The following is a 9,950-nucleotide window of genomic DNA, read 5'->3' as shown; positions in this document are numbered from 1 at the left end:
ATCGTGGCCGTTTGCCAACCTCGTCTGGCACGTAAAAAACATCCACTACACTCACGGAGTGGTTGGCATTAGGAAGTGCATCCAACTGTAGAAACTCTACCAGATCAGACTGGGTCTGGTGCAGCCTTCTGGCTTCCCAGACCCTGGTCGAACCGTCCAACCCATGCCAGCATGGAAAGCGGACGTTAAACGATGATGATGATGATGATTTAAAAAACATTGCTTTTGAATTTCCAGGGAAAAACTGAAAAAACGATTTTTTAAATATTAAGTTTCCTTCACTTTGTCATAATTTGTCTCAATCTCCATCATTTCCTAAACTCTTCAATGCCACCAAAATACAAAACATGATAGAAACCAAAGAAATAGTTTTGCACTATAAAACTACAGACCCCACTTCAAAGACCCCCTGTTTTTCATAATCTCTGCTGATTACACAGCATATAACACAAGCTGAGCTAATCTCTAGTGTTCTCTTCCTTAAGCAGCAGCCGCTGAGCTCCACGCGCGGGTCGAGGCTTCATGCCCTTCCATTTTGGTGACTCTGGATGACTGTCAGTACGATCGCTTCAGGCCAAGAGAAAAACCAACTGGAATCAGTCTCCATCAAGAAAGCTCTCAAATAGAAACCAACTTTGGATATGCTAAATAACATCGAATGGCCACTTCCAATTGAATTAATGAAACTAGTTTACGAGAGAGAACTCTAGGGATTAGCTCATCCTGTAAGAAAGCGGATGTTAAACAACAAAGATAATCTTCAATCACGATTAACCTGTTTTGTTAAGAAATTTCTGTTGAAATTAATTTTGAAAATGAAGAATTTAGCAAAATGTGGTTAAGCTGATGTTTGGAACATAAATTGAAATTTGAATTTAGGTCCCTTTAAAACAGGGAGTTTGTATCATAAAAGCAATTTCAGGCAGCTCTGGTATCAGAACAATTAAAGGGACTAAATTTATGCATCTCACCCAGACTCAAAATCCATTAGAAAATGCTAAGGCCCTTAACGTCCCCTGTAAATACAAACGGAGAAGGTTCTGTGAAGTTGTAAAAATACAGAAGGAAACATTGTGTGAAATTCTGTTAACATTTCTCAATTTTAATGAAACCAAGGATCTGAGAAATAGGATAATATTAGTGGAAGCTGTGTAATTCTTCCATGATTATGGATGATGATGATGATGGATTATGATTAGAAAGGCTTTAAAAAGCCACATACAGGAGAGAAACCATACGACTGTGACGTCAGTGGGGTCGTTAGTCGGGGCTGCAAGCGGTCGCTTTGTTCATTCCAGTTCACCACTGCAGCAGAAGAGGCAACAGATGGCCTTGAATCAGAAAAGCATTGTTGTTCAATATGAAATCTTAGGTTGCTGCGTTAATAAAATATTAAATCTTTTCTTGATGGTCACTCTGTGTCTTGAATAAACATCATCAGGTGAAAATCTGGCTGGGTGAGCAGAAACTGTTGGGTTTCCTTGAGGGTCCACCTTCTGGAAAAACAAAAAACAAGACAAATTATTTAACAAGTAACAAAAATAACACAAAAAAAAAGGCTACATTTGAAGAACATAGAAATATAATTTCAAATGACAACTACATGAAATGAGACCACTCTCACGTGATATTGGGGCTCTTCAGGCCAGTGGACCCCCAACGGGCAAAGAATCGGACTGTTTCTGTGCTGAGGTTTCCCCAAAGGTCTTCGTATTGTATACCTGTCTCTCCTTTCTAAATTCCTGTGGCAATTGAGCACAACAGGTGGAGGTGACCACTGAGTTGCAACTATGAACCTGCATTTAGGCAGTCCTTGGACAAGTGGTCATTCCCTCTGAACCCATTGCAGCACTATCCACCCTGTATTCAGGGAGAGACCTAGAAAAGGTGGGCCCTAAACATTGCCCACCCTAGGCCATCTGGCCAGTTAACTGCAACTGATGGATCACCCAAAAACAGTCAAAACCGAAAGAATAAGAAACTGCTTCTGGTAGTAAGGACCATTCTTACTTTACTGGACCAGAAAAATGTGATGGGACTTTGAAGGAGACCAGCACCCAAAGGCAGCAAATTTGCTTGTTAGATTATGCAATGGATATTGCAGCAGTGAAGGGAAGCAGGCTTTGGAGATGAAGGTTGCCTCAATGAACTTGACGAGGATTGAAGGTTCTGCAGGGGGAAGGTGCAAAAGGAGGACAGGGTTCACAGGGTTTTGCAATACAGAGCAGCAACCTAGTGGAACCGGTCTCTGCCGGTCAGCATGAGCAAAACATTGATGCCCTCCTTGCTGAAAACCATCGTGCAACTAGTATCAGTGCTTATGCTCCCACCATGACCAGTCCCACAGAAACCACAGGTCAGTTTTACACCAACCTGGGCTGTACCTTACGTCCAGCACCAGCCACTGAGAAGCTGATCTTGCTGGAGTTCAACACCTGAGTTGATCAAAATCAGTGGAGGGGGGGAGCTCGGTAGACACGGTGTCGGAAAGATGAACAGCAATGGTCTTCTCTGCCTCACTACACGATCTCAGGATTATAAAAATAAAAAAAGAACCAAAAAGGGTAAAACATGAATGGAGTCCAAACAATGGCATTTGGTTTTGTCATCATCCACCGTTGTAACATCCAAGATGTAATCCTCAGCAGAGCCAAGCAAGGAACTGAATGAGGGACAAGCCAGCCCGCTGCACCACCCTCAAATTTGCCCAGCGCCACAAGAAGTGCCCAAAAGTGCTATGACCATCCTCTAAATGGCCTTTGATAGCATATTGTAGATCTTGGGTGAGGAGACAATTAAAAAGAACAGGTGCATGAATGAGAGACACAGAAAGGTATTCATTGGAAAAAAAGGGTCAAAAGTCCTTCTCAAGCCATTGGCTTATAAGATTGTTTTCCTGGATTCTGTGCCGTAAATATTGCTCACCTGGATGGAAAGCTAGTCTGTTGCAGAATCACTCCCATTTGCCAGCTGAGTGGGCTGGAGTAAGGTAAAGGGAAGTGTTCTGCTCAAGAATACAATGCATTGCCTGGTCCTGGAATTGAAACCACAATCTTACAATCTTCAGCACTACACCATAACCACTAAGCCACACACTTTCACATACACACAGACACAGACAGAGGTAAACACGTGCCCACAGGTATACAAACGTCTCTTTAGAGAAGTGAGTGGCAGAACGGGTTGAGACATGCTTGGCATCTCATAAAAATTACAAGAATAATCCATTCTATTTGCCGCTAAAAGAATAAATTATTATTCTTATAAATCGACAAAGGTGCTGAACTGGCACAAATTGTTAGCATGAAGGGGGAAATGCTTGGTGGTGGCAGTCCATCCATCTCTAGGTTCAGAGTTCAAATTCCACCAACATTGACTTTGCTTTTCACCCTTTTGGGGTTGATGAAATAAGCCCCAGCTGAGCAATAGGGTCAATGTAATTGGCCAGCCCCTCCAATAAAAAACATTTCAGGCCTTGTGCTCATAGTAGAAGGAATTAGTCATTAATACCACTACGACTGCTCCTTTCTTCCCTCATCCATATTCCATCTTACCACCTCATATACCTGCTATCATTCTCATCACCCTCTCATAGCCACCGGCATGTCCACCCTCTAAACACACAAACATCCACCCTCACACCTCCCAATCTACCCTCCATCCTGAACCACTTCTCCACCCCAATACTTCCCACCAACTGAACCTCACCTCTTCCCTCCCCTCCCCTCCCTGTCCCCTCCCCTCCCTCCACAGTTTGCTCTGACACATCATCACATCTTTTTTCTGTATCTTCCTCTTCTTCCCAGTTACTACAACTAGCCACCCTTATAAAATGTCCGGGTAGCCATGTATCTCCCCTATAACAAGACACCCTTTATGCCTTGTCCCTTTTTCGCCTCTCAACACCTAACATAAAGCCACCTCCCTCTTCCAAATACCTTCCCCACACTTAGTCGTGGGGGCTTTTCCTTTCCTCTTCTGCTTTGCATCTAACTTGGCAACCACTCAAGTGCTGGTGCCACAGAAAAAGTACCCCGGGTACACACTGTAAAGTGGTTGGCATTGGGAAAGGGCTTTTGGGCCATAGAAATCATGCTGAAGCTGACACTGGGGCTTAGCACAGCTGTGGCTTGCCTTGTTCCTGTCAAACTGTCCAACCCATGCCAGCAAGGAAAACGGACATTAAATTATAACGATGACATGTATGTGTTTGTAATTAAGGATAAAAAAAGCGAGAGATGCGAATGGCTAAAGAGAGAAACTGACAAAATGATGGCTTTGCAATTTGTTTGTAAAAATCAAATATTTTTTGCCAATATTTTCTATTGTAAATCAAGCATTTCTGTTAATTTAAAATCTAATAAAATACGTATATCTAAAGGGTTTCTTTTCCTCTTCTAGTTTTTAATAATGTACAAATCATATTGTACTTTCCAAAATTATTTTTAGTATTTTTTTACAGCTGAAAATGGTAACTTAAAAAAAAAAAACAGATGGCAACATGAGAATGTTTTAAAAAAAATATAGTTTTATGAAAACATCATTGCTGAAATCAATTTTCTTTGATAGAGAGGTTTTGTTTGTTTTCAAGGCAAGATGTTGATTGGTGGAGAAGAAGATGATGAAGCTAATCGCCTCTGTTTATTTTTATCTATTAACAACTCTGCAAATGTTATCTTTCTATAATTTAGCCAATACAAAACTGACTTTGTGCCAAAGATGAAAACAAACCCAATTTAGAATCTTATGGTGGTAAACTCTGCCAATGCTGTTAATGTTTGGTATATTAATTCACATTCAGCCAAATTAATTTTATAAATAAACATAAATTATTCAAAACCGTATTTTCTAATTAATTTCTGTATATGGGGTCATTTTTCTTTCTCAGCATTCAAAACTAATAAATATTTTTTCTTTACTTGAAATCACCCCAAGCAAGGCCCACAGATCGCTTTTAGGCAAAGGACGAAGTGACACGGCTGACCCTGTAGCAGAAGAAATTTTAAGTGTGGAAGCAAGGTCTGAAATCAAAAGGTCTTTAATTTAGCAAAGACCAAAGTACTAGTAAGCAGGAGAGAAGACTAATTACTAAACTCTTGATACACAGGAAAGGTAGAGGCAGAAATTGCAAATGGGCAAGCTATGGAAACATAAGAGGTGGAAGAATCTCACAAGAAGGTTAACGGAGAAAGTGGTTTTTTGTGTGTCGTAGGTGTGCAGGGAGAATAATCACTCAGAACAAACAGGAAATGGATTTCCTTCAATGCCCAGGAGGATCCTTACATCAGCATCATCATTTAACGTCTGTTTTCAGTGCTAGCACGAGTAGGACGATTCGACCGGAGTCTGGGAAGCCAGGAGGCTGCACCAGGCTCCAGTCTTATCTGGCAGTGTTTCTACAGCTGGATGCCCTTCCTAACACCAACCACTCCAAGACTTAATTTACAAGCCACCGGCACGGGTGCCAGGGGAGGCTGGCAGCAGCCAGGATTGGTTGGTGCTTTTTACGTGCCACTGACACAGAAGCCAGTCACGGCTGGTATCGGCTACGTTCAGAAGGTACCATAACTACAATTTCCATTTGATATTTATTTTGATGTCGATGTACTTGACTCAATAGGGCTCCTCAAGCACAGCAGGTCATGTGCCACCAGCACAGATGCCAGTCAAGGTGGCGCTGGCATCGGCCACGTTCAGATGCTGCTTTTTACGTGCCGCCAGCACAGGTATCATAACTACAATTTCCATTTGATATTTGTTAGTAGAAAGTTTTTTGTTACCTAAATAAGCAAATTAGCAGAAGTGGACGATGCTCTGAAAGCATAATTGCTCAAATAAGAACCGGCTGAGCCAAGTTCAGAATGATACCAAAGGGTCTCTCTCTCCCTCAGGGTGAAAGACAGACTGTATAATGGTTGTGAATGAAGAGCTATGCTAGATGGCAGTGAAATATGGGCTGTGACTGCAGGGGAGATGTGGAGGCTTGAAAGATATGAAAGCAGCAAGCTCTGCGTGATGGGTAATGCCTGTAACATGTACGAAAGAGTGTAAATGATTTCAGAGAAATGTTGGACAGAAGAAGTGGCATCAGCTGTGGTTGTGCAAGAGAGAAGACTGCACTGGTTTGATCGTGAGATGCAGATGGATGAAGAGAGTGGCATGAGAAAGTATGGGTCTTCAAATGTGGAGGGAACCTGTAGAAGAGGAAGACATGGGATGAAGTGATGTAAAATGATGTAAAGATGAACCTCATCAAGGAGAGGGCAAGGTGATTGGTAATTCCATGTACTTGGGAAGATGTGAAATTAAGGCTCTAAAGGCATTGTCCCTCCCCCTCCCCAGGTTCCCCATTTACTGTATTGCCCCCCCCCCTTCTATCTCCCACTCTCCCTTGCAAACCTATCTGCACCTGTGTCCCTGTCAAATCTCCTTCTCATAACAAACCCTCCTGAACACTGCTCTCTCAACTTCTGCCCACTCATTATAGTTCCTCACTCTCTGCTCTCTCTTTCTCCTTCTGGGGTAGCCATGTATCTCCTCTACTGCAAGACACCTATTTCTGTCCCTCTATTCATACTCTAACGTCTCATTTCCTGGCACAAAGCCACCTCCCTCAACACTACTCCCTGCTCAGTTAAGGAGTCTTGTCTTGCTTCTGGTGCCATATAAAGGTGTTTGGCATTAGGAAGGGCATCCAACTGTAGAAACCATCAAGCCCACCATTCTAGCTGCCATCCTGGCAACATGAATGTAGAATTCTATCTTAAATCAGGTGAGAATTTAAGACTTAAAGGTCTATCAAAAAAGGAGATTCCTTCAAAGCAGTCCTGTCTATGAAAAGAATACAAAAATTTGGAATTTCATGATGGGATGCAAAGATACTGGGTTGATCTTGGAAGCATTTAAGCCATTCAATTTCCTCATTTTAGAATCCCAGTTAAGCCACTGAAAGGCTCTGCTACCAGATCGAAGGAGTGACTGTGTGATATCATCAGCAAATATAATTAATAATAGATTTTATTAGTTTGTTAGGTAAATCCTTAATAGAGAGTAGAAAGAGCAGAGATTACAGTGGCGTACCTGCATTCGTGATAACAGATTGGCCACAGGTGGAAACCTGAACACTTCTTGTCAAGGATTACTGGATGGCAGAAGGGTCGTTGCCAGATATGCTATAACCAGAAGCAACCCCACAGAGACGAGGGATTATTGCATGTCACCGGCAGATAAGAAATTGGTTTTAACTAAAAGACAAAGATGACGACAGTTCGCTAATGGTGGATTCAAACAACTTGCTTTTGGTATTCAAGAGGCGGAGAGGTCAGTATTGAGAGAGAAAGGAACGGTAAGCAGAGTTCTTGAAAACTGGATATACTACGAGTTTATTCCCAGTATATATCCTTTTAAAATTAAAGGGTTTCGTTTTTTGTCCCTGAAGTAACGAAAAAGTAGCAAGCAACAGAACCCACTTTATTCGGGATATTTAGACACGAATACAGCTGTAGGGTTGATAATTTCTTCTCACATCAACAAGGTTTAGGTTTCAGTCCCGCTACGTGGCACCATGGGCATTTCCTTCTATAGCCCAGGGCCAGCCAAAGCCTTGCGAGTAGATTTGATAGACGGAAACTGAAAGAAGCCCTCGTGCGCCCTTGTCTCAACAGCGCATGATAGTATAAACAAGAGTCACTGTCATACAAGCGGTGTCACTCGTTTTACAATTTCAGTGAAAAAAAAAAACTGTGTTTAGCCAGAGGGAAATATCACTGAGCAAGGAGACAGCTCGGTGATTGAGGTTTTTCTATTCTGTATATAAAAAGTTTGGCTACTTTTTCTAGCAGGTCATGCAACCACATTACAGGCTCCGTCGTTGGTCTGTCTCAGTAATAATTCTGTTGTTCTTTAGCCTCAAACCTATGTTGCTATAAAAACATCTCTGGTTATTAAAGAAGGGCTTTGTTAAGGGAGTGGACCCAGAAGTTGTTGTTCGCAAACAGCAGCAGTAATTTTCTTCAGCTGAATACACGTCATTGATTGGTTAAAATTACCCAAATATGACAACTTTAACACGAAATAACTTCTAAAATACAAAATTTTGTCAAAGACGTTAAGAGTAAACCCTGTTCTATGTAACACATTCTTATTTCTTTATTGCCCACAAGGGGCTAAACACAGAGAGGACAAACAAGGACAGACAAAGGGATTAAGTCGATTATATCGACCCCAGTGCGTAACTGGTACTTAATTTATCGACCCCGAAAGGATGAAAAGCAAAGTCGATCTCGGCGGAATTTGAACTCAGAACGTAACGGCAGACGAAATACCTATTTCTTTACTACCCACAAGGGGCTAAACACAAAGAGGACAGACAAACGGTTTAAGTCGATTACTTCGACCCCAGTGCATAACTGGTACTTATTTAATCGACCCCGAAAGGATGAAAGGCAAAGTCGACCTCGGCGGAATTTGAACTCAGAACGTAACGACTGACGAAATATTGCTAAGCATTTCGCCCGGCGTGCTAACGTCTCTGCCAGCCCGCCGCCTTACACATTCTACCAGTATCCGATATTTCGAAGTTTTAGTTTTAAAAAATTTTTTAATCTGTCGGTCAGATTGAAGAGATGTAACAGAGATCAGCTGGTGACAGAAAAAGAGGGAATGTATAAAAACAACCTGGTTTGCTGAAACGAAAACTGTTTATAAATTGCTGATAATTTATATACACCATAACATCTTAGAAATTTTTTTAAATATTTAATAAAATACTTAATAAAAGTCACCAAAATGTTTTGTTTTTTTATTCTTGTAATACACGGTTTTTAAAAAGAAACATTTCTCTTGTGCGTTATTAAATGTCTAGAAGTAACCAAAACGTGTATTTTTTATCTCTCGTCGTAATAACATGTCTTTTCAAAATTCAAGTATTTCTTTTTTTGTCCCTGAAGTAACGAAAAAATAGCAAACACTATTTTGTGGTTCCATCTTTCAAGTAAACTATGATATTTATATTCATGACCCAGATTTGTTTTTCATAAAATTAGGTCGCTATTCTCCACAGTTACCTATTAGGTACCGACTTCAAACCAGGTGTTTTATGTTTCGGTAATTCCTGAAACCAAATTGTACGGTTGGTTTCGTTTCTAATTAGACTACATTGTTACATGCTTACCACTTTACTTATTTCAATTAAAATAAACTGTTAGATATTAATTGTAATTAACTACGTGGTGCTAAGAAGACTTGACTGTATTAATAACATGGAATTTAGCTTTGGCCTATTTCACAAATTTGTTCTGATATTCCAAACCGAAAGTTCCACACGGGAAAGCATCAAAACCTCATAAAATTTACAAGATCAGAAAAAGAGAAAATTAATTTAATCAACAAAAATCTAGTGATATTGTCAAGGTCTTCGTCATGCGATCGAATCAGATGCCGGCCACTTTCCTGGGCCTTTTATTAGTATTTCCGTAGAAATACAGTCTTTGTTTTAATTAAGTTTTAAAAAATAATCCGGAATTTAGTAAAATAACATCATTAAGCTGGTCTTTGGAACAAAATTAAGGTAAAATTTTAAAGGAAGGTTTAATTTGGATCATTTTAAGAAAAAAGTTTGGTTAATGTTTACAATATTCCCCGGAAACGAAATCAAAGAAAGGAAATTAGTGCAACGGGTGTAAAAAACATGTGTAGGAAACGAATATGGAAAGAAAAATGCGCGGAAAGCAATTTCGTAAAATATTCTTTTGGGAAAGAATTGCTTATTCCAAAAATGTGTTTTCTGACCATTTCGACGACGCATTTCTTCCAATACGTTAAAGTAAAACGTATTTAAAAGTAAAAAAAAAGAAAACATTAGTAAAAAGAAATAGCAATTGTTACCTTTAAGGTATAAACCTTTTCTCCCTTTTCATTGAAATAATACATTAAAAGCATTTTTGAAGAGT

At 40.3% G+C, this 9,950-nt stretch overlaps 1 long non-coding RNA gene across 1 annotated transcript in view; it reads left to right on the top strand.

Annotated features, from left to right (window-relative positions):
- Window positions 1–5,006, top strand: part of LOC118767067 — an 11,006-nt gene extending 6,000 nt beyond the window's left edge. Inside the window, exons 2-3 of the long non-coding RNA XR_005002960.1 lie at window positions 4,025–4,029; window positions 4,995–5,006. This is a non-coding gene — a long non-coding RNA (uncharacterized LOC118767067). The remainder of the gene's footprint in view (window positions 1–4,024; window positions 4,030–4,994) is intronic.
- Window positions 5,007–9,950: the final 4,944 nt, after the last annotated feature.

The sequence above is a fragment of the Octopus sinensis genome, linkage group LG18, assembly GCF_006345805.1.
Source record: "Octopus sinensis linkage group LG18, ASM634580v1, whole genome shotgun sequence".
Taxonomy (NCBI): domain Eukaryota; kingdom Metazoa; phylum Mollusca; class Cephalopoda; order Octopoda; family Octopodidae; genus Octopus; species Octopus sinensis.
Note: the sequence above shows the minus strand (reverse complement) of the source record. Positions and strands in the feature narration are given on the sequence as shown.